Source organism: Phacochoerus africanus, chromosome 8, assembly GCF_016906955.1.
Source record: "Phacochoerus africanus isolate WHEZ1 chromosome 8, ROS_Pafr_v1, whole genome shotgun sequence".
Classification (NCBI taxonomy): domain Eukaryota; kingdom Metazoa; phylum Chordata; class Mammalia; order Artiodactyla; family Suidae; genus Phacochoerus; species Phacochoerus africanus.
In genome coordinates this window covers 48629296-48654309 of record NC_062551.1, presented here as the reverse complement: position 1 = coordinate 48654309, position 25014 = coordinate 48629296, and the positions used below count along the sequence as shown (strand labels likewise).

General features: G+C 50.6%; 1 protein-coding gene across 4 annotated transcripts in view; it reads left to right on the top strand.

The window, feature by feature from the left end:
* Positions 1-133: 133 nt before the first annotated feature.
* The window catches only part of AKT2 (AKT serine/threonine kinase 2), a 61355-nt gene continuing 36474 nt past the window's right edge, over positions 134-25014 (top strand). For 2 of the 4 annotated variants that reach the window (XM_047793993.1, XM_047793995.1), the window contains exon 1: positions 14060-14228. The gene's annotated coding sequence lies outside the window, so the exon portion shown is untranslated. Of the gene's footprint in view, positions 238-14059; positions 14229-20479; positions 20700-25014 lie in introns of those variants that run through there. The other 2 variants (XM_047793996.1, XM_047793994.1) reach the window with 2 other exon arrangements.

Below are 25014 nucleotides of genomic sequence, written 5' to 3'. Positions count from 1 at the left end.
CTTTCCTTGCTGGCCACAAGGAGGCGCCCACGCTTTCCTTGCTGATCTTCAGCTCTTTCTTCTCCTCTAGTAGTTTCTTCAAGTTCAACCTCATGTGTAATGTTAGCCAGGGTTCATTGGAAGAGCTCCAGTTACTAAGTTTAAGAGCACGGGGTAATTTCTTCATGTGTAACAGGAACTAAGGTGATACGGAAACATGTAGAGCTCACTCATCATGAAAAGCCTGCCTATCGAGAGGTAAGTCGTGTCACGGTCGTGCCTCACGGAGCCTCAGGGGAAGGAACTGCCAGGTCCTCACCAGCCGGCAGGCGGCGGCCCTGGGCGTGACGTCAGGGAGGGGACGAGGACCCTGCCCCTTAGTCCCCGCCCTGTGCTGCCTCGGTGCAGGTTTGAAACGGGGCCCTTTTGGAGAGGGGAGGGCGGAGTCTTAGGAGAGTGACTTCAGATTTTCCAGAGTCGTCTTTGGGTGCTGTTCCGCGGCCCCTGTCAGCTTGCTCTTGGGGGCATTGCAGCCCTGGAAGGCCTCGGGCCTTGAGAGGTGCCCACCCTCCCCGCCTGCTGCCAGACAGACCAGAGCCGGCCGCCTCCCCCTCGGCCTCTCAGCTGCTCCGCAGTGTCCTACCCTGTGATTGGGTGAATCTCCCAAACCAGCCCCAGCCGCTGTGACCCACCGGGGTGTGTGGTTTTCTCTCTGATTCTACCACTTTTGTAAATACAATACACATGGCTCTAAATGCAAAGATGCAGAGGGCTTCGTTGTGAAAATTCTCTTCTCAAGTCTAGCTCCTCAGTCCCCTTCTCAGAGGCCGCCAGAGTTACCGATGTCTGGAGTAACCCTTCAGAGATGTGGGTGAGTGAGCGGAGACGCCCACGCGTGCGTGCCTGCGTATAACCAGAGGAACACAAGTACACACAGGCCAGCGTGCACACCTGTGATGGCCTCTCTGACTTAACCAGTCCTTTTTGGTATTTTTGTTTTGGCTGCACACACGGCCCACAGAAGTCCCTGGGCCAGGGAGCAAACCCAAGCCATGGCAGTGACAGTGCCAAATCCTTAACCACTAGACCACCAGGGAACTCCAAACGTACTTATTTTTCCCTTTTTGGATGTCCCACAGCGTATGGAGCTCCTGGGCCAGGGATCAGATCTGAGCTGCAGCTGCAACCCACACCGCACCGTGTCATCCTTAACCCACTGTGTCAGGCCAGGGAGCAAACCTGCATCCCAGTGTTCCAGAGACACTGCTAATCCCGTTGCACCACAACAGGAACTCCCAAGCAGTCCTTTCTGGAAGGGAATGCGGGTGGTTTCCAGTTCCTTGCTGTTACAGCCAGTGCTGCAGTGGAAACCCTTGTTCACAGGTGGGGCCCCTTCCAGGTGAATTTAAAGAACTCCTTTATATCGCTTCGCTTCAAATACTGATACTGGGTCAATAACAAATTGGAACGAGGTGCTCCCCCCAGATTATTGGCATCTTTCAGATGAGTTAGTTACATATGTCACCCCACTCCAAAAAGAATTAAGAGCAGTTGGACTCTTCTACCTGGAGACCGCTAGAGGACGTGGATCGGGGGATGCTAAGAGCTATACTGGCCACTACCTAGATGCCAAGAAGTACAAAATATGTGCTTTGCCAAGTTTGCAGATTTGTTGAATCCTTCGGTTAAGGGCAATGCCACAGAAGGCAGGAACTTCCATTTGCAACCCATAAACAAATGTGGAAATGGAAGTGCAGTGAACCCAGGGCTCCAGCTAAATTGCAGAGCTGGATCTGGGCCAGTCCAGGTGGGTGATTCTGTTTGGATGGTGGCTTGGGGGACAAGGTCCCCTCCGGATATATCACCGTCTCTGGTAGTTTACCCCAGTGGGTGCTGAAGCAAGATCGGGACTTGGAGTAGCTGCGGCTGGCAGCCAGGGTCCAGGCCAGTCCCACTGCTCCTTCCTCCAGTGCCTGAACCTGCTGCCACAAGATGGGCCAGGAGTTGGGTGGCCGCAACTGTGACCTCTCCTTTGGGCATCTGAGCTGTCTTGGTTTCCTAAGTGCTGCTCCTGCAGTCCTGCCTATGAAGACCTGACATGAGTTTTACCTGAGTGGCGAACTCCAGTTTGGGCCTTTGCAAACCTCATCAATTAGACAGTGCCTCCTCTTGAGGCATCTTTAGATTTACCGAAAAATCAAGTATGCTAAGTGCAGAGTTCTGTATACCTCCCGACCAGTCCCCGCTGTGGTTAACACCTTACATTAAAATGATACATCTTTGGAGTTCCTGTCGTGGCTCAGTGGTTAATGAATCCAACTAGGAACCATGAGGTTGCGGGTTCGATCCCTGGCCTTGCTCAGTGGGTTAAGGATCTGGCGTTGCCGTGAGCTGTGGTGTAGGTTGCAGACGAAGCTCGGACCTGGTGTTGCTGTGGCTCTGGTGTAGGGCAGAGGCTACAGCTCCGATTCGACCCCTAGCCTGGGATCCTCCATATGCCGCAGGAGTGGCCCTAGAAACGGCAAAAAAAAAAAAACCAAAAAACAAAAAACCAACCCCCCCAAACCCCAAAAAACCAAAAAACAAAAAACGATACATCTGCTCCAATGAACAAACTAATACTGATACATTCATATTAACTGAATTCCAAAATTTATTGAGATTTCTTTAGTATTTTACTCAGTTTCAATGTCTTTTTCCATTCTAGGGTGCCGTGTTAGATTTAGGTTGTCAGGTTTGACAGCAGTATATGGCCACATATTTGTGTCGACAGATGAGGGGTTGTCATGTCTCCTTAAGCTCTTCTTGGCTGCGATGGCTTTGTGGACTTGTTTTGATGACCTGCAAAGGTTTGCCCTGCCCTGGGCACGTGTATTACAGGAGGTCCCTCGGCCGCGATGTCTGACATTTGCCTCATGATGACACTGTTCTTCAGAGGAAGTGCTCAGAGGGAATGTGCCATTCTAGCACATCACAGCCGGGGGCCACAGATCGTGTCAACGTGATTTACCAGTGTTTACGTTAAGGTTGATCACCTTCTATTTGTCAGGCCTCCCCACTTTCCAGTTATTCTTTCCGAGTGGGACTCTGAAAAGAAGTCAGTCTGCGCAGCCGCCCCCGAGGAGTGGGGTGCTCCTGCTCCACCCCCTTGAGGGCACGGCACCAACAGCAACTATTTGGAATTCTTCTGTCTTTTCTCTCTATTCATCTATTTATTTATTTATTTATTTATTTATTTATTTATTTACTCTTTTTAGGGCTGCACCCACGGCATATGGATGTTCCCGGGCTAGGGGTTGAATCCGAGCTGCAGTCACTGGCCTCCACCACAGCCACAGCAATGTCAGATCCTAGCTGCCTCTGCAGCCTACACCACAGCTCATGGCAACGCCGGATCCTTAACCCACTGAGCAAGGCCAGGGATCAAACCCATGTCCTCATGGATATTAGGCTGTTTGTTTCTTCTGAGCCACAACAGGAACTCCTCAATCATTAATTTTTATCAGCATGGACTCATGGATATTTTATACTTTATACTTGGGATTGGAATCCTATACTATGTTCTGTTGCTCACCTTATTCCAGCTTTGGCCATTGGGAGCTCTTTCAGTTGGCTCGTGTGTCCCTTTGACGGACCTTCATTATTGGGGTTGATTTGAAGTTTTTTGTTTGTTTTTTAGCATTTCCTTACTTTCTGGTGCTATGGATACTCCAGGCTCATTTTGTACATTTCCAGCCCTGGTCGTGGAGTCAGCCATTTCTCCTAGAAGCTCTAGTCCCTTTTATTTTAGGATGGCATTAGAAGCCAAGGTTGGGAGTTCCCTGGTGGCACAGTGGGCTAAGGATCCAGCATTGTTACTGCTGTGACTCAGATTTGATCCCTGGCCCGGGAAATTCCACATGCCTTGGGAGGCAAAAAAAAAAAAAAAGAAAAAAAGAAAAAGAAAAAAAAAGCGCCAAGATCTAAGCACAAAAAGTGCTTGTTTGCTTGCTGCTACTGGGGCAATACCTCCTTTCAAAAAATTAAATAATCTTGGAGATCCCATTGTTGGGCAGGTTAAGAATTTAACATAACGTCCATGAGGATGCGGTTCGATCCCTGGCCTTCCACCCTGCTGGGTTACGGCCGAAAGCTATGGCGTATGTCACAGATTTGGCTCAGATCTGGCATTGCTGTGGCTGTGGCATAGGCCAGCAGCTGCAGCTCCAATTCAAGCCCTAGCCCAGAAACTTCCATATGCTGCAGGTGCAGCCTTAAAAAGACTATATATGTGTATATAGTCTTACGTTTGAGCATGTATTTGTTTATTTTGAATTCATGCATACAATACGAAATTGAAAGGTACAAGAGGATATATACAATAAGACTGTTTTGTGCCTGGCAGACTGGCAAAAAAATTAGTCTCAAGCACTGGGTAAGGTTTGGAGTCATAGGAGTGTGTATACTGCTGTTGGAATGTAACTTGGTATCAACCACTTTGGAAAAGAGTTTGGTAGGTTGTAGTGTAATTGAAGATGGCATACTCTCCAACCTGGCAGTTACCCTTCTGGAGAACCTGGCACATGCACATGGCACGTGCATAAGAATGTTCACAGGATCACTGTTGCAACAGCATAAACTTGGAGACAACCCAAACATGCACCAGCTGAAGAATGGAGAGATTGTGGCATAGATGTTCTGATTATTTAATGCATAATAATGAATTACCTTGAAACTTGGTGGCTTAAATCAATAATCATTATCTCTCGTGGTTCTGGGAGTCGACTGTGCTCAGTTAGACCTGGGTTGTACCTCGGGGGCTCTCATGTGCTTGCTGTAAGATCTTGGCCGGGGCTGGTGTCCTCGTGGAAACCTCCTCGGGTGTCTGGTGGCTAACTGGTATGGGCACTTGGATGAAACCTCAGCTTGGGCTGTGGCTTCTTCATTTTGCCTGGGCTTCCTTGCAACATGGCAGCTGGGTTCCAAGAGCAAGCTTCTCGTGAAAGCTGGGGAAAACTCTCACCTTTTCTAACCTAGCATGGGAAGTCACATTGCTTCATTTCTGCCACTGTCGCTAGCCCACCCAGATTCAAGAGGAGGGGCCCTCCTTCTCAATGACAGGAATGGCAGTGTCTCACTGTAAGAAGAGCATAAGGGGTGAGAGATCACTGTGTGGCCATCTTGGAAAATTATACATCAGTATTGGATGTATTTTATATTTGATGTGGACTATTATACTTCATTGAAAATGAACTAAAGTTGCACCTATCGACATGAATAAAGCAAAACGTGGAGTGATAAAAGCAAACTGCAGAAGAATGTAGTTTTAAAGATGCCAAATAGGAGCTCTCTTGTGGTTCAGTGTGTTAAGGGTCTGGCATTGCCACTGCTGGGGTGTAGGATCACTCCCTGGCCTGGGAACTTCCACTTGCCACTGGTGTGGCCAAAACAAACAAAAAGCGTGCAGAATAATGCATATTGATTATAGATATTTGGAGTGTAGTAAATGTATGAAAGGCGTGGGCACGATAAGATCCAAATGTAAGTAAGCGGATCCCTTCAGGGTGGAGCGATGTGACTGGCGAGGCGCATGTGGGCATGCAGCAGTGTGGTAGTGGTTTTTATGCTGGGTGGTGGGCACACAGGTGTTGTGTTCAACTTTTTTTTTTTTTTTTTTTGCTTTTTATGGCCGGACCCATGGCATATGGAGGTTCCCAGGCTAGGGGTCCAATCGGAGCTGTAGCTGCCGACCTACGCCAGAGCCAGAGCAACATAGGATCTGAGCCGTGTCTACAACCTATACCACAGCTCACAGCAACGCTGGATCCCTAACCCACTGAGCAAGGCCAGGGATTGAACCCACAACCTCATGGTTCCTAGTTGGATTCGTTAACCACTGAGCCACGATGGGAACTCGTTGTATTTATCTTAATGCTTTTTTGGAACCTATTAATTTAAAAAAAAATGATTCTGAGAGTTTCCTGGTGGTGCAGTGGGTTAAGAACTTGGTGTTGTCACTGCTATGGCACAGGTTCAACCCCTGGCACTGGAATTCCACATGCTGAGGGTGCAACAACAGCAACAAAAAATAAATAAATTAAAGGAGTTCCCATTGTGGTGCACTGGGTTAAGAATTCGACTGAAGCAATTCGACTAGGAACCATGAGGTTTTGGGTTCGATCCCTGGCTTCGCTCAGTGGGTTAAGGATCCAGTGTTGCCTTGAGCTGTGGTTGTGGTGTAGGCTGGCGGCTACAGCTCCGATTAGACCCTTAGCCTGGGAACCTCCATACACCGCAGGAGCGGCCCTAGAAAAGGCAAAAAGACAAAAAAATAAAAAATAAAATAAAGAATTCAACTGAAGCAGCTCAGGTTGCTGCAGAGGTACAAGTCTGATCCCCTGCCCATCGCAGTGGATTAAAGGATCTGGCATTGCCAGAGCTGCGGCATAGATTGTAGCTGTGGCTCAGATTCAATCCCTGGCCTGGGAATTGGGTGCATCCATAAAATTTAAGTTAGAAACCAGGTCTCTCTCCTACTCTGCATCTCTCAGCCATCCAGTTCCCCTCTTTATTTTTATTTATTTATTTTTTTTCTTGAGCCGCTCCTGGGGCATATGGAGGTTCCCAGGCTAGGGGTCTGATTGGAGCTGTAGCCGCCGACCTACGCCAGAGCCACAGCAACACAGGATCCGAGCCGCGTCTGCGACCTACACCACAGCTCATGGCAATGCCAGATCCTTAACCCACCGAGCAAGGCCAGGGATCGAACCCGCAACCTCATAGTTCCTAGTCGGATTTGTTAACCACTGAGCCACGACGGGAACTCCCAGTTCCCCTTTTTAGAACCAACCAATGTTCCTGGGGTTTTATGTGTCCTTCCAGAAGTATTTCATTTACAAACATAACTAAATTTTCCCACTGAGATGGTAGCATATATAATACTTTGGCACTTTGCCTTTTTTTTTTTTAACTTAACATATATCCTGGAGATCATTTCCTATCAGCACATAAAGGACTTAAAAAAGGAGTTCCCGTCATGGCGCAGTGGTTAACAAATCCAACTAGGAACCATGAAGTTGCGGGTTCGATCCCTGGCCTTGCTCAGTGGGTTAAGGATCCGGCATTGCTGTGAGCTGTGGTGTAGGTCAGACATGGCTCGAATCCTGAGTTGCTGTGGCTGTGGTGTAGCCGGCAGCTGTAGCTCCGATTGGACCCCTAGCCTGGGAACCTCCATATGCCACAGGTGCGGCCCTAAAGAAAAACCCAGAAAAACACTTTATTGAGATATAATCCCCATACCCGACAAGTTACTCATTTAAAGTGCACATTTCAGTGGCTTTTAGTTATTTATAGAGTTGTGCATCCATCACCACAACTGTGGAAAATTTTCTTTATCCTACAATTTTAGAAAAGTTTCCTTACTCCTTAAGCATCAATCCCCAAGTCCTCTTATGCTCTGCCCCTGACTCCAAGCCCTTGGCAACTGCTAATTTGCATTCTCTCTATATATAGATTTGCCTCTTCTGGGCATTTCCTATAGAGGAAATTGTACAATATGTGGCCTTTTGTGTCTGGCTTCTTTTTTATGATTTTTATTTTTTCCATTATAGCTGATTTAAAGTGTTCTGTCAGTTTCTATTATACAGCAAAGTGATCCAGCCATACATATGTATTCTTTTTCTCACATTATCCTCCATCATGTTCCATCGCAAGTGACTGGACTTAGTTCCCTGTGCTATGCAGCAGGTTCTGGCTTCTTTCACTTAGCAGTTTTTTCAAGGTTCATCCATGTTGCAGTGTGTGGCAGTCTTTTATTCCTTTTAATTGATGAGTAATAGTGCATTGCAAGGACGTATCACATTTTATTTACCCAGTTGACGGGCATTTGAGTTTCCACTTTGTGGCTATGATGAATAATGCTGCCATGCACATTCACATACAAGTTCTTGTGTAGACAGGTGGTCTCAGTTATCTTGGGTATATACGTAGGAGTAGAATTGTTGGGTTGTAAGTTGGTTTTATTTTTAACCAGTTGAGGAAATGGCAGACTATTTTCCAAAGCAGCTGTGCCATTTTTCTTTCCCACCAGCAGTGCATGATGTTTCCAATTTCTCCGTGTCGTCACCAACACTTTATTATCTTTCTTCTTGATTACTGCATCCTTATGGGTGTGAAATAGTATCTTATTATTGTGGTTTTGATTTGCTCTTCTCTGATGGCTAAGGACCTTAAATATCTTTTAATATCCTAATTAGAAAGAATTTCCTTTTAAAGTAACTGCACAGGAGTTCCTGTTGTGGCTCAGCAGGTCATGAACCTGACCAGCATCCATGAGGATGCGTGTTTGATTCCTGGCCTCGTTGAGTGGGTTAAAGGATCTGGCGTTGCCACGAGCTATGATGTAGGTCATAGACGTGACTAGGATCCAGCATTGCTGTGGCTGTAGTGTAGGCAGACAGCTGCAGCTCCGATTTGACCTCTAGCCTGGAAACTTCCATATGCCACAGGTGCAGCCCTAAAAAGCAAAAAAAAAAAAAAAAAAAGGGATATACCTTTGAACCACAGCAGTGCCTCTTGTGTACCCAACCGTTTGCTCACATGGAGCCTATCCATAGGGTAAACATTGAGGAGATAAATTGCAGAGGCAAAGGGAATGCATCTATGTTTTATAAGTTTGAATTTATGTCATTTATATGTTTAAATATTGAGACTAATCGGATTTGTCTGAGGAACATTCTAATTTTTCCTCCAGTATTAATGGCCAGCAGGTTCAGTCAATCAGAATCAGCAGCCATTTTATTTCCGTACATCATTTTGGCTAAATCTTGCAGAGTTCAAGACTGATTTTTACATAGACTTGAATGTCAGGTTGAGGTAGAGGTTCAGAGCACACAGACTTACATTCATTTTTTCCAAAGTTTCTCCCTAAAGCTGCCTTTTCTGCTTCCTCATATTTAATGCAGCGCTTGTTCCTCAGTGATCAACATAGTATATCCTGGGGACTGGCTGGTTTTCGTGACAGTCCGTTATGATTGATAGCTTGAGCTCTGCAGCTGTGTGATCTTGAGCCAGTTACTCAACCTCTCTGTGCTTCAGTTTCCTCTTCACTGAGATGGGAGTAGATGGATAGCATCTACCTCACAGGATGATTGTGAGGATCAAAGGAGTCACGTGAAGGGCTTAAAACAGTGCCTGGTGGAAGTTCCCATTGTGGCTCAGCGGTAATGAGCTCGACTAGTAGCCACGAGGTTTTGGGTTCAGTCTCTGGCCTCGCTCAATGGATTAAGGATCTGGCGTTGCTGTGAGCTGTGAGGTGGGTCACAGACAGGGCTCATATTTGGCGTTGCTGTGGCTGTGGCTGTGACTGGCAGCTGTAGCTCTGATTCGACCCCTAGCCTGGGGACGTCCATATGTCCCACCTGCAGCCCTAAAAAGCAAAGCAGAAACAAAAACAGAACAGTGCCTGGCACAACATGCTTTTCTAATTTAGCTCTGAAATTGACAATATTCAGGGAAGATTTTCAGCACCTGCATTAGAACCATCACTAAACACCCCTTTAATGACCTTCTCATTGGCTACAAAAAAGAGCTCTTGGGGTAACTTTTTTGTTGTTGTTGTTGTTGTTTTTTTGCCTTTTCTAGGGCCGTTCCTGCGGCATATGGAAGTTCCCAGGCTAGGGGTCTAATCGGAGCCATAGCTGCCAGCCTATGCCAGAGCCACAGCAACGCAGGATCCAAGCCAAGTCTGTGACCTACACCACAGCTCAGGGCAACGCCGGATCCTTAACCCACTGAGCAAGGCCAGGGATCGAACCCGAAACCTCATGGTTCCTAGTCGGATTTGTCAACCACTGCGCCAGGACAGGAACTCCTTTTATTTTTTTCTTTCTCATTTCTATTTTTTCCTTTTTTTTGGGGGGGGGGGGCGCACTCACAGCATATGGAGATTCCCAGGCTAGGGGTGGAATTGGAGTTCCAGCTGCCAGCCTACGCCACAGCCACAGCAACGCAGGATATGAGCCCTGTCTGTGACCTACACTGCAGCTCACAGCAACGCCAGATCTTTAACCCACTGAGTGAGGCCAGGGATCGAACCCTCATCCTCATGGATGCTAGTCCGGTTTGTAACCCACTGAGTCACAACAGGAACTCCCCACACATGCTTTTGAACCATTTGAAGTTGACATCATGCCCCTCTACCTTGCAGTACTTCCATGGGCATTCCTTAAGAACAAGAATAATTTATTTCATAAGCACAGTGTCATTATTGAAACCAAGAAATTTAACACCGGGTCTCTTTTATAAATCCCAGTTCCTATTCCAGTTTCATCAATTGTTCCAATAACATTTGTTATTGCCATTTTTCCCCTGGATCAGAATCCAGTTCCAATCATGTTTATGTGTCATGTCAGAATTTTCCTTTTGTTGTATTATTTTTTAAATGGTTTTTATTTTTTTCCATTATATATTTCATGATTATTATTAGGGCACACCTACAGCATGTTCCCAAGCCAGGGATGGAACCCACAGCACAGCAGTGACCTAAGCAACGCTGGAACCTTAACCCACTGCACCACAGGAGAACTCCCAGAGTTTCCTTTTAAACAGTGAATGGTTCAGTAACAGCACAAAGGTCCAACTTCCTCCAAGAGGGTCTGAAGCCTGCAAGTCCTCTAGGTCCCAGCAGGGCTGGGCAGCACACATGCTGCCATCTTGTGGCAACAGAATGAATAGCGTTTCTAAATCATCAGGTTGGGCAGCTGTGAAATTAATACACTTTCTTAATGACCAAAAAAAAAAAGTGACATTCATATTATCTCAGTTTTTCTTTTTTTTAAGGGCTGCACCTGCAGTGCCTGGAAGTTTCCAGGCTAGGGGATGAATCAGAGCTGCAGCTGCCAGCCTACACCACAGCCACAGCAACGCTGGATCCTTAACTCACTGAGCAAGGCCAGGGATCAAATATGCATCCTCACAAATACTAGTTGGGCTCTTAACCCGCTGAGCCACAACAAGAACACCTTATCTCAAAATTTTTTTTCTTTTTGTCTTTTTAGGGCTCAACCTCTGGCATATGGAAGTTCCCAGGCTAGGGGAGCTGGGAATCAGACCTGCAGCTGCCAGCCTACAACACAGCCACAGCGACGCCAGATCTGAGCCACGTCTGCGACCTACATCACAGCTTATGGCAACGCCAGATCCTTAAGCCACTGAGCAGGACCAGGGATCCAACCCACATTCTCAGGGATACTAGTCAGGTTCATAAACTGCTGAACCACAACGGGAACTTAATTTTTCTTAATAATGTGAGAAACTATGTTTTAATCATTTCTCTGATTCAAATCCACATACTATAATTTAGCATAAAATGAGATTTTGCTGTGTTTCAAATCTGAACCCATGCAGATGAAGTCTAGGGCGAAAGTGTGGGCTTGGCCTGAGACATCTTTGGGGAATGGATTTGGGCGCCACATTCTGGCTATGTGATGTTTTGCAAGATACTTCCCTCTGCTTTAATTGTCCTAATCAAAATCACGTTCCATCCAAACAAACAAAAAACAGAAACAAAGTGGAGTTCTCGTCGTGGCGCAGTGGTAAACGAATCCAACTAGGAACCATGAGGTTGCAGGTTCGATCCCTGACCTTGCTCAGTGGGTTAAGCATCTGGCATTGCCATGAGCTGTGGTGTAGGTCTCAGACACCACTTGGATCTGATGTGGCTGTGGCTGTGGTGTAGGCTGGCAGCTGTAGCTCTGATTTAACCCTTAGCCTGGGAACCTCCATATGCCGCAGGTGCGGCCCTAAAAAGCAAAAAAATAAATGAAAAAAAGAAAAAAGGGCTTTGAGCACATTTCAGAGACGCTACAGGCCCTTCTCCCCAGAAAGGCACATGTGCAGCTCATATTTATAGCCCTAGGCGGGAAGTTCACAGAAGAGATTAGAAGGTAGAGAACAATTTGGGGTTTCAGGGAATTTTCTCCTCAATCACCCTTGATGTGGAAATTGAGAGACTGAGGCCCCCAAAATAGTAATTAAGTGGTTTGCCAAAGCAACACAAAGGACAGAATTGGGGCCATTACTTTCCATTTGTCAGCATACGAGTTTGAACCCAGGCTCTTGTATCAGATTGCCTGGGTTCAAATCCCACCTCCTCCCCTTACTTGTCCTGGGACCCTTGCAACTCCCTTATCATTACTATCGCACGTAACCTCCAAGTTGGTGTTGACAGCAACAGGATAGCATCCGTGGAACTATGTCAAGAACAAAACGTGGTCTGTAACAATAGCTAAATAAATTCTATTGCTATTACTTTGCAGTGAGGAAAGGCAGGCTCAGAGAAGTAAAGTTGTCTTGACAAGGACACAGGAAAGGCATGATTAGCACTAAGGCCTTAGGAGTTCTCTTGTGGCGCAGCGGGTTAAGGATCCAGCATTGTCACGGCAGCAGCTTGGGTTGCTGTAGGTGCGGCCAAACAAAACAAAACCCCAAAAAACTAAGCGTAATCTATTTCCAAAGTCAGTGAGTGTTGGAAGTTCCAGTGTGTCTCAACAGGTTAGGGAGCGGGTGTTGTCATTTCAGTACCTCTGGTCACTTACTGCAGCCAAAAAAGAAAACCAAAATGATACACACACACACACACACAAAGAGTTCCCCTCATGGCTTATTAGTTAACGAACCCAACTAGGATCCATAAGGACTCAGGTTCGATCCCTGGCCTCGATCAGTGGGTTAAGGATACAGCGTTGCTGTGAGCTGCGTTGTAGGTCGCAGACCTGGCTTGGATCCCATGTTGCTGTGGCTGCCTGAGGACCTCCCTATGACACGGGTGCAGCCTTAAAAAGACAAAAACAAACAAAAAACAACCCCTCCCAAACAAACCCACAACCGAAACCAAACCAATGAGTGTTGTTCGCCCCCAGACTAGTATTTCTCAAACTGCATGACCCATTAGTAGGTCAGAAAATCAGTTCAGCAGGGTCTCAAACAACACTGAAAGAAAAAAAAAAAAAAAGAAATATCAGAGTGCCTCTTACATAAGGGTAAGTTATGCAGAGTTCCAAGATGGAGACCCAGCATGGATCCAAGGACTAGTTCCAGCACCAGGTCTACCTTTGGGGAAACTACCTCCGGGGAAACTACCTCCACTGAGCAGAACTTGCCTGAGACACTCTCACAGACTTAGGTAGACCCAGGATTCTTCAACTCCCAGCCAGGCCTTCTAGAAGTATACACTAACCAACGCATACTTGCCAAGCTGCGTAGTATTACTGGAACGCAAATTCAGAAGGTAGGAAGCCCCACCCAACCTATGAGAGGGAGCCAGATGTCTTAACAGCTTCCCCGGTATACTAATAAACGGGCCAGCATCTGTGCAAAGTTTTTTTTACAAGGCGATTTTAAGGCCTTGGTAAGCCCAAGTTACCCTGTAAAAAAGTTATATCCCATATTTAATTGCGTACATATGTCGTGAAATAGGATTTTAATATTCTGGAGTCATAGCATGTCTAATTGATATAAATCATTCTGTTTACATAAAATAGCCCCATACCCCAGAGACAGGGCTATGATTATTTCCATTTTGCAGATGTGGTTACTGAGGCACAGAAAATGGTCACAGTCACCGGCAAGGAAATACAAAGCCGGGTGTCTGTGACTTCAGAATCTGTGCTCAACCATGAGAGGCTATACAGAAAACGAATCCCTTTCTAACGCCCGCTCCCCGGCTCGGAACCGAGAGCAGAAGCGAGAGCAGAGTAAAAAGAGATCAAAGCCTACGTAATTAAGGGCCAGGGGCTGCCGGGAAATATCACAGCTGTAGCCTCCAGGGAAAGCAGGCGTCAAAGTCCTATTGAGCATGCGCAAATTCTAGCTCGACTTTCCGTCTGGCGCACGCGCGAGGCACATCCCTTAACCACACCGCCTCAAACTTGCCTAAAGTACGCAGGCGCCCGGCTCTGAATCCGCCACAGCCCCTGCCCTGCGCTTGCGCTCTTGCGCTCCCTGAGTCCCTCTCGCCTTTTCTTACGTCAGTTCCTGTTTGTGGCGGGAGAAGGCGGTATTTCCGTCCAAAGGGTGGGAGGGGGCGGTAAGCGGGGGCTGGGGGGAGGGGGCGGGGGGGCCGCGCCGCGCGAGCCGTTGGGCCTGGCTCCGCGAAGGCGGTGCCGTTGCCGCTGCCGCCGCCAGGAAATACAGGGAGAGGGATCAAGCGCAGCGTGGCGATGGGCAGGAGTAGAACCCCGCCAGAGGGGCTGGGCGGCCGCCGGTGACAGGTGAGTGCGCCAGCGCGTGTCCCCGAGCGCCCCCCGCCCCGCGTTGGTCGCGTCCCGACCCCCTGCAAAGCCGCGCTGGGCCGTACCACCGGTACTCTCCGGGCGGGGACCGTGGTCCTTAAGCCCCCGCCTTCCGGGACTGAGTGGGGGTGGCTGCGCGGGGGCGGCTGGACTAGCCCTGAGGGGGCGGGGGCGGAGAGCTGTACCACCGAAACGGCAGGCGGCGCATATCGAAGTGCGGCGACGGAACCACGGAAGGGCTGGGGGCGCAGACCCCAACGTGTCCGGGCTGTGGGTTGAGTCAGTGGGGTTAGTGGGGAGAGCGCGCCCGGCGTGCGAGAGCTAAGCCTGTGAGGGGGCGCGTAGCGTAAGGGGCTGGACCTATTCGGGGCTGTGGGAACAGCTCCTAGAGCGTGTTTAGAGAGGTGGGGGCTTCTGGGGAGGGAGCGCTATCAAGTGTGGCTCGGGGAGCGCCCTCTGGGTTGTACCACTGAGGTCCCGGGGGGAGCCATCCTTAGAACGTGGAGCTGAGCTGTATCAAAGAAGGAGGGTTGTGATGTTTATAATCTTGAGGGACCACGCGGGACGGGGGGACCGGCCCGAGTGAGTGTTGGCGGCAGTACTTGGGGAGCGCTGTGATGCTGGGTGATGAGCTGGGGGTTCTGCCTCCTGTGTTTGTTGGGTGGAGCCTGGGGGTTTACACTGAGCCGGAGAAGGGAGGATCACCCTTTATTGAACTTCTTACTGACTTTGGAAAGAATTGGATGGTCAGTGGGACTGCTGTCTACTCTAGAACCTTTTCATGATATTAAACCTTATTTTAAGGTGTGTGGGACACCTCTGTGGCAAATTCTTCTCGTGGTTTTGGCGGGGAAGGAGGAGGGGAGTTATCTTAGAAGCCACTTAAGTTTTTCTGAGCTTTTGGCTCCATATTAGGGAGGGGAGACGATATCGAGCTTAGATTTGAGGTTTTGTGCCCCTGGGCCTGCTTAAGACTCGAGAGGAAGGAGTTTTTGAGGGACACTGCTCCCCGAAGGTAGGGTGGCTGGGGACATCTTTATCCTTGGGATTCTGGGGACCCCTTGCCTCTCATTTGGGAGCCACTGGGCTCAGCAAGAGCCCTGGGCTTAATTAGGTCGTCTTTGGTCTGCCTTTCAACTTTGTTTACTCTTCCCCTCTCAGAGAAGCATTGCGAACCTTGCATTAATAGTGGTTGGTGGTGGGTGCCAAGGAGCCAGGCACTACCCAGGCCCCTCCATTCTGGCCATAAGGCCACACACACATGTTTGTGTCTCCTTGGTCAGCAGTCCAGCCGCCCATCATGTTTACGCTCCCCACCAGGCGATAACAGTTGGCTTCACCATTAGGCGGCAGTGAGGCTGAGTGCTGTTTTCCCAGCTGTTCCCCTCCGCAGAGGCCAAGCGGACTTGGGTGGGAGTGCCCCTGGCCCACACCAGCCCAGAGAGGAAGGCTGCTCTGAAGGACTGGGGGCAGCCAAATCCCCTATGGATCTAGTTTCTCGCTGTGGTTGTTGGGGGGAGCTGAGCAGCTAGGCCCAGTCGTGAGGCCGCTACCCCTGCTCCCCCGGCGAACTTGTGACCTTGGCTTGCTCTGTCACCTTTGCCCTGGGTCTGGAGTTCCCAGAGGGCTGGCCACAGTCCCTGATTGACCCAGCTAGTGTGGGCTGGTGATGCGGTCAAAGGAGGCAGACAGTCCCTCTGGTCCACACCATTGGCTTCCAAGCCAACTGGCTTCCATGGGTTGTGGTTGCTGGAGAGAAGGGTCCCTGAGTCTCTGAGGCCATGGTAGCTCTGTAGAATGTTTCTACTCTAGGGATTTGTTCCTTGTCTCTACTGCCTTTTAGAGGGTTTGCCTGATGGGGTTAACAGCAGCAGTAAAAGCAGTAATCATGAGATCAATGGCTGATCTTTATTGAGTGCATTCTGTGTTCCACATGCTATTCAGAATGCCTCACATGGATTAACTTGCTGAATGCTCACATCCTAGAGCTTTGGATACTGTTGTCATGATCACCATTTTGGAAGGGGTGACTGAGGCACAGAATGGCAAATCATTTCCAGAGCTGGTGATTTTTTTTTTTTTTTGGCTGCACCTATGGCATGTGGAAGTTCCCGAGCCAGGGATTGAACCAGTGCCACAGCAGTGACCCAAGCTGCTGCAGTGACAGCACTGGATCATTAACCTACTGTGCCACAAGGGAACTCGTAGAGCTGTGTGAATTTTACTCAACATTTCCCGTATGTCAGGCATATGACAGACCTTTTATACATATGACCTCATTTAAATCTCAAAACACACCCATAGGGTAGGTATGGTTATGCCCACTTTACAGACTCCGTGAGCTAGGTAGAAGTGTGTGCCCATTTTGGGGTTCCTGTGGCTCAGTGGTATCCATGAGGACGCGGGTTTGATCCCTGGCCTTGCCCAGTAGGTTAAGGATCGGGCTTTGCCATGAACTGTGGTGTAGGTCACAGATGCGGCTTGGATCCTGCGTGGCTGTGGCGTAGGCCGGCAGCTACAGCTCCAATTCAACCCCTAGCCTGGGAAATTTCATATATTATGCTGTGGCCTTAAAAATTAAAAAAAAGGGGGGGGGAGATTGGGGTTCAGAGGAGAAGTGGCTTTGTCCTAGGTCTCTCTGATGCTAGAGGGCCAGGCTGGGGTCTGAAGAAATTTTTTGTTCACAACATCCCAATCTGGAATGGGGTCTCTTGCGTTGGACCCTGCCAGCTGCACCCTTGAGCATTTCCTTCCAACCCTTGGAGCCTTGGGCTGCCATGAACACATCTGCTGGCAGCCAGTCCAGGAGTTCTGGGCCTGCTGATAAAACTTGGTCCCTTCTCAGAGTTGAACCAGGGCATCTTTTAACGTGGGGCAGAGTGTTTCCAGGAGGAAACAGTGGGAGAGACATCCAGGGAGTGACACAGCTACCAGGGGCCCATGTATGATGTCCCTGCACTGGAATGGTGTGGTGGGCGTGTGTGCAAGTCCTTGTGCTTTCACATTCTGGCTGTGTGACGTGACCTTGCACCACAGTGTTCACCTCTGTGCAGTGTGCTCCAAATGGCATCCACCTTGGGCTCTCTGAGGATTAAATGAATTAAGCCAGGAGACGCTCCCGGAATGGGGCCTAGCACCATGTGCTCTGATGGCAGTCCGAGGGCATGAGTCCTTCCTCACCCCCACTTCAGTCCTCTCCAGGTATCCTGGAATCCAGCCCACCACCCTCGCCCAGCCAGGATCCAGGAATCTGGTGGGTTTTTTTTTTTTGTCTTTTTAGGGCCCCATCCATGGCATTTGGAGGTTCCTGGGCTAGGGGTTGAATTGGAGCTGTAGCCGCTGGCCTACACTACAGCCACAGCAACGCAGTGGGATCCAACCTGTGTTTGTGACCTACGCCACATCTCACGGCAGTGCTGGATCCTTAACCCACTAGCGAGGCTAGGGATCGAACCTGCGTCCTCATGGATGCTAGTCAGATTCGTTTCTGCTGAGCCACAACAGGAACTCCTGGTGTCCTGGTTTTTAACTCTGTAAAGAGCTGTGCTGAGGTGCTTCCCAGCACAGGGTTCAAATGCAGCCCTACCACTTGCCGTGTGTGTGCTCTTGATTAAGTTCCTCAGCCCTCGGAGCTCCATTCATCATTTTGGTCATGGGATGATGATAATTCTCTCCTGAAAGGTTGTTTCAAAGGTTAAACAGGTTAACTTGTGGAAAGCATTTGTAACTGTGTCGGCATAACAGTAAGCCTGCAGTAAAGGTTTCCTATTCTCACTGTTGAAGAAAGAGCACTTGGCACATGGTAAGGCTTCAGGTTATCTTAGCACTTGTAGTTCTTGTTATTTCTGCTAGGATTATTATTATTATTATTATTTTTTTTTTTAGGGCCGCACCTGTGGCATATGGAAGTTCCCAGGCTAGGGGTTGAATCAGAGCTGCAGCTTCAGGCCTACGCCACAGCCACGGCAACGCAGGATCCTAGCCTCATCAGCAACCTACACCACAGCTCACGGCAACGCCGGATCCTTAACCCACTGAGCGAGGCCAGGGATTGAATCTGCATCTTCATGGATACTAGTAAGATTCTTTTCTACTAAGCCACGATGGGAACTCCTCTGCTAGGATTTTGAAGACCCTTCCCAGGTTACAGAGCCTTGGCAGGTAACACCAGGAAGAGGGCAGGACTGAAATTAGCCTCTCTATTTTCCAGCTGAGGACATGGAGGTTCTAGAGGCTTGAGGGGTGGGGGACATATAATGAGAGACTGGCAAATGCAGTCCTCAGGCTCCCTTGCTCTCCTACACAGTTGCTGCCTGGAGCCCCTCTGAGGTTGAAATTCTTGCTCCTTTTGATGTCAGGCTCTGCTAACCCCTTTTCCTATATGTACTTTCTTTAATTGACTCTCCTCTGTAGCTTCCAGGAGTGGTGGTAAGGTGAGAACAGCTCTGAAGGTCCAGAGGCAGAAGGGAGGTCCCAACCAGAGAGGCCCCCAGAAATGCCTGTGGGAGTCAGGGGCCAGGCTGCCCAGTGCCTCATGGGCCTGGGCAGGAAGTGTGGCTTGGATCCCGAAGGCATTGCAGAGCTGAGGAATCCACCACCAGTTATTGAACACCTGTTGTGTGCCTGGCATTGCTTCAGGTGCTGAGGATATAGGGGTGCATTCCACAAAGGCCCTACCCCTGTGGAGCTGAAGGAGACAAACCCCAAACCTGGGGAATAAACTAGGGGCTTGTTAGAGGGAGGTGCTAGGCAATTAAGATCAAGTGTGATGGGCTGTGGGCAAGGTCTCTGAACTGATCCCAGATTGACAAGGTGACCTGAGGAGAAGGAACAGCCTTGGGGTGATGGGTGGTGGTGAGGGGGAGACATAGTGCAAAAATCGAAGGTAGGCCTGAGCTTGGTGAGGGATGGGCTGCATGGAGGCCCGTGGGGCCACCCAGGGTGAGCAAGGGAGGGGGTGGGAGGACAGGCCAGGGGCTGGGTCCCTCAGAGCCTTGTAGACCGCCTTGAAGAGCAGCTTGGTCAGATTTAGCCTTTTAGAAGATGCCTTTTGCCATAAGAGAGGTTCTCAGGCTTTTGCTTGGGGTGGGGGTAGATTTTAGAGCTGGTCAGGGAGTTTCACATGCCTCCCACTTCCCCCTTGAGTAGAATCTCTGCCGTAGAAACAGCGAAGGCCTGATGGTTGCCTCCCTCCTCTGTGGTTTTCACACCACGTTCCCCAGGGCCCATGGCTGTTCCCTTTAGGGACAGATGGGGAGGCTCAATGGGCTGATTTTTCTGCCTACCCCTCCACAGCCAACAGCTGGGCTGATAGCAGATAACTGCACGGAACAACAGTAATTCCTGATAAAAACTGTACTTGCTGATTTTACCTGCATTCAGCCTACGTGCCTAAGGGCCTGCAGCATTCCTGGCACTGCTCTAGAATTTGAAAGGCTGGGCCTCCTGTGCCTGCCTTCTAGTGCAGGCAGGTACCCAGCAAACAAACCTATGAAAGGCCATGAGGGTGTGATTGATGTTCCAAAGGCAAAATGAATGGGGGTCAGGGAGGGAGAGGGTGGGGATATTATGTTTTAGCTGGAATGATCAGGGAGGGCCTCCCGGAGGAGGTGACATGTAGTTAGGGGCTGGTGTGCAGGGAAGAGCCATGGGAGGACTTGAGTGGAGACCCCTCAAGCCAAGGAGGAATCGGCTCTGGTTCCCACCTTCCAGGAGACTCTCGGTAACTTGCACTGGGTCCCCCAACACTGACCAGCTTCGAATTTGGGCAGAGTGGCTCCAGAGTCCCCCCAGCCCAGGAAGGCACTTGGTAGCCATGGATGAGAGTGACTTCTCATCCAGCACCTGAGCCTGGAACTTGAGGGTTAGTGCAGTAAGCAGAGCCTTGATTTTCACAGGCTTGTTCTGGAATGTCTTCCTGGAAGGAGCAGAGCCCTTCAGAGCAAACCTCCTCGGGCTTCCAGAAATCCCTTGGGATAGGGAGATGGACAGGAGTGTCTTTTGCAGTTGATCTTCAAGCCCTTGGGGGCCCCAGGGACACCCCTCTTTGGGCCTCTCTCCAACTTTCAAGAGCTCTCGGTGGAGGGCTCTCAACCACCAGGCCTCTGGGCTGCGCGGTGGGGTGGTTCCGTGGCAGGCTCTTCTGGACAACCAGCCAAGCAGCAAGAGGCCCAGCGTGGGGAGACAGCCCTGGGAGCAGGACCAGGAGGGAGGGAGCAAGGGAGCAGGGTGGGAGGGGCGGCCGAGTGGGAGCTCAGCCTGGCCCCTTGGGGGCAGGACCCGCTGCCAACTCGGCACCCACGTCAGGGCCCGGCTGCCCTGGGTGCGGGAACAGGGGACAGCAGGCCAGGGCTGGCCAAGAGGAGACTGCTTGTCAGAGGTTCCCGCAGGAAGTTCCTCAGGCCCAGCTGTCCTGTCCAGGAAGCTCATCTGCAGATGTTGTTTCTAAGGGTGAGGCCAGAAATCCAAGGCTGCCTTGGTTTGCCACTTTGCGGGCCCTTTCTGAACCGGCGGGGGTGGCCGCCACTCCCTTGCCCCCTCCTCAGGCCTTTCTGGCCTGGTTTCAGAGTGTTCATCATCGGGCGGGTGGGTCATTGTGTAGTGGCCCCGGCCGGGGCGGCCAACCTGGGTGTAACTCCTGCTCCTGGCTCCTCTCTCGGTTGCCATGCAACCCCGGGGGCTTTGTTTCATCTCGCGAGATGCGTTTTGCTCAGCTGAAAGGGGAACATCTCTGCTGAGAGGAACTGTAGGGAGGCTTCAGGGAGCTAACGTGTCAGAAGGTGCTTGGCACAGGGCTTCCAGAGAAGGTACGCAATGGACCTGAGCTGCTGTTGCTAGCGATGGTGAGGCCGAGCACCTGAGAGCAGAGAAGGGGCTCTGGGTGCAGCCAGCCTGGGTTTGTGGGTGACAGGGAGGGGGTGGCGGGTGGATTGGTGGAGGTTCCTGCCGGGGAGGGCACCAGACGGGAATATTCATCACACCAGTTGCTGAGCCCTTGCTTGGCCCGACGCCCTGAGCACTCCGTCTGTGGGATAGGCAGCAGCCACCCATTTTGTGGATCAGAAGCTGAGGTGCAGAGTGCTCCATGGAATGCCCGGATTGTTGAGAGCTGGCAGAGCGGGCTCTCTGTGCCAGGCCCCGCTCCAGGGCTTTAGGTGTCTGCTCTCACCAGTCCCCACCATGACCCGGGAGCTTGGTGCAGCTCTTCTCCCCATTTCACAGATAAGGAAATGAAGGCCCGGGAGGTTATTGGATTTACCTAAAGCTAAAGTGGGTGACAGACATGATGTTTGAACCCACCTCTACCTGGGGTCAAGTCTGCCTTTTTAAGACTGGCTCATCTGGAGTTCCTGCTGTGGCATAGTGAGCTAAGTATCTGACTGTAGCAGCTCGGGTTGCTGCAGAGGTGCGAGTTCAATCCCCGCCCCTGTGCAGTGGGTTAAAGGATCTGGGGTTGCTGCAGATGTGGCTCAGATTCAATCCCTGACCTGGGAACTTCCATATGCTTCAGGTATAGCCATTAAAAAAAAAAAAAAAAAAAAAAGACCTGCTCTTCTGCCTCTGATCAAGGCCATAGCCACTGTTCCTGGGGTGGTTACTGCTTTTGTAATGGTCCTTTCTGCTTTCTTTTCTTCTAGTCAGAGCTGGCACAAAGTAGGCCTCAGTTGTCTCAGAAATGACTGTATTAGATCCATTTGATGCCTCCTTGGGAAATGGGGTGTGTCTGCCTCTCTCTACCTTCTAATGCCCATGAGGCGACTTTGGCCAGCCCATCCTCCCCCAGGGGCCAGGTGGAAGGGGTGAGGGTGGAAGGCACTCCCCTACCTTCAGTCTTGGAGCCTGATTCCTGAATGGCCTCTGGAGCTCGCCCTTGGCCATTTCTGGTCATTGGTGTTTTCCATTCTTTCACCAAATAACTTACTGAGTACTTGCTCTGTGCCACATGTAGTTCTGGACACCAGGGAGCAGTAGCTGGGCTAGGGGAGGGAGCAGCCATCTGGCGGGACTTGGTGGGAGGGGGTTTGAGGAAGTCTCCCGAGGCAAGGCGTTCAGGCCGCTGCAGTGTGAAAAGCCAGAAGGGTGGGCCGGACCGGGGTAGAAGGTGAATTAAGGCCTTGAGGTGGGAGATGCTTCGATGTGGGGGTGACACTGAGAGTGGGCCACTGTGGTGGAGCTGAGGTGGGGGAGGAGGGTGGCAGGGCCCAGGTCCAGGCAGGCCTGGAGTCCCCTAGGGCGGTGTTTCTCAAACTGGTGTCCAGAGGCCTGGAGCGCAGTGGCGGGGAGGGTGTTGCGCATGTTTTGGGGTTGTGTCTGTGAGGCGCCTGCTGTTTTTAGCTGTGTGTTTTCACTTAGATGATATTTTCAGAAAGTTAACATGGGCATGTCGTGGATCATCGGGATGATTCTTTTCAATCCGCCAGCGACAGCATTTACATAGCTGCCACTTGCTTAGCTCTCACGGAGGCTCAGGCTGGCCCTTGCCTTTGGGGTTTGCCTTGGTCTACTTGCTGCCTGTCTTCCAAAGCACTGGCCTCATCGCCAGCTGTGCTGGAAGCACGTCTCATTGGGTCCCCCAACGACCCAGGGGTGTCAAAAGAAAGAAAAGGGCGTCTTTTTATTTTATGTGTTTTATTTATTTTATTTATTTTTTTTTACAGCTGCACCTGCGGCACACGGAGGTTCCCAGGCTAGGGGTCAGGTCGGAGCTGTGGCCATTGGCCTACGGCACAACCACGACGATACCAAATCCCAGGGGATTCCGTACACTGCACCGCTCAACCCGACGGTCCCCTTCTCTCTCCAGGCCGCAGCCGCTCGCTCGTGCCCGGCTCCCCTCCACCGCCTCCCGACGGTGTCTCCCACAGGCCGCTCTGTGGTGCTGCTCTTCTGCAGCAGGACCCCGGGTCTTCCTGTGGCCACCTCGTCTCCGTCAGCTTCCCGCTCAGGTCTCACCGTGTCAGTGAGCCCTTCTCTGACCACCGACTCTAAACTTGGAACACCTCGTCCCCTCCCCACACACCTAGTCCTCTGTGTGCTGCTTTTCTCCGTAACATTGGTCAAATCCCGATGTACCGTATAACTTAGCTGTTGATTTAACGTACTTGTTTTAATGCCTTTGCTACCCCTGCCCTACCCTCTGTACCCTCCCCCAGGGCAGGGAGTTCTGTGTTGGTCACTGCTGCCTCCCCAGTGACCAGAGCAGTGCTGACGCAGCACGGATGCCGTGTTTGTGGAATGAGTGAATGCAGGATTTTTTGTTTTGCCTTCACGTCACAGAGCTCAAAAGCTCTGGTTCTATTTGCCACCCCCACCCTGCATGAAGGAAAGCTCTGGGCTGGGTAGGGCTGAGGACACAGTGTGGACTGAGATAGTCCCTGTCCCTGCCTTGTGGAGCTCCCAGTATGGTGAGGGAGGCACCATTACCCAGGTGATTATACGGGTGACTGGGCACAGTTGCGGTAAGTGCCGTGAGGGGACAGGAAGCTCCATGACTTGTGCAGCATGGCACAGACGGGGCAGGCTTCCCTCAGGAAGTAAGGATTTAGCTGGCAAAGATGGGCAAGTCGTGTGCCAAGCAAGCGACTAGCATGTGCAAAGGCCCTGGGGTGAGAAAGCAAGCAAGAAATTAAGGGAAAAGTGTCGGGGGTGGGGTGGGGAGTGTCTGACCAATGAGGCTGGAGAACAGACAGGGGGCACCTCAGGTGGGGCCTTGAAGCTGCCGTAAAGGCCTGTGATGTGATCCTGGAGCAGGGGAGGGTCAGGTCAGAGCTGTGTTTGGAGGGTCCTCTGGCCGAGGCATGGTGCTCTCGGAGTGTTTGGTGTCTGCGGCCAGGCAGACTCAAATTTGGCATGATTTCTGTAGGTGCTGTAAGAACCCGAGTGGGGATGGGGGGGGGGCGGCGGCATCAGGTGGCGGCAGGGAAGAGAAAGAAGGGCCTTGCTCTCGTGCTTTTTCTTGTCCCAGTGTCCTTTGCAGCCCACTCCCGTCTTCAGCCTGCCTCCAGTCTTACCTGCCCTGGATAGACAGATGGGGCACTTGGGGGAGCATGTGCTATTTAAGAGGAAAAAAGCGTCTTCAATGCCACTTTTTTTTTTTATGCTTTCTCTCTCTCTCTCTCTCTCTCTTTTTTTTTTTTTTTTGTCTTTTTAGGGCTACACCTGCAATATATGGAGGTTCCCAGGCTAGGGGTCTAATCGGAGCTTTAAGCTACCGCCCTACTCCCGAGCCACAGCAATGCCAGATCCGAGCCGCATCTGCAAACTACACCACAGCTCACAGCAATGCCGGATCCTTAACCCACTGAGTGAGGCCAGGGATCGAACCCTCAACCTCATGATTCCTAGTTGGATTCATTTCCTCTGCACCATGATGGGACCTCCTCAATGCCATCTTCTTGCCAAGGAGGCACTTTGGTAAAAATTCACATTACAGAAATGGGTGATGTAGGAAGTGATGGTCCCCATGTCCCTGCCTTCAGAAGAAATGACACCTTATAGGTGTTGAGCCTTCATTTGCCGCATTGGGCTCTGTTCGAGGGACTTCAGGTGGGTGAACTCGTCTGCTCCTCACCAGCAGCCTTGGCACCTTGTTCTGTTGTTTGCCGAGGAGGAAACTGTGGTGGGGAGGGGGGGAAGTGATTTGCCCAGGGTCACAGGTAAGTGGCGGAGCTGAGGTTGAAATGCATTTGGCTCCCAAGGCTACCTTGACTCCCGCTCTCTTTATTCAGCCTCTGTGGGCTCTTTGGCACGGTTCCTTCTCTGTACG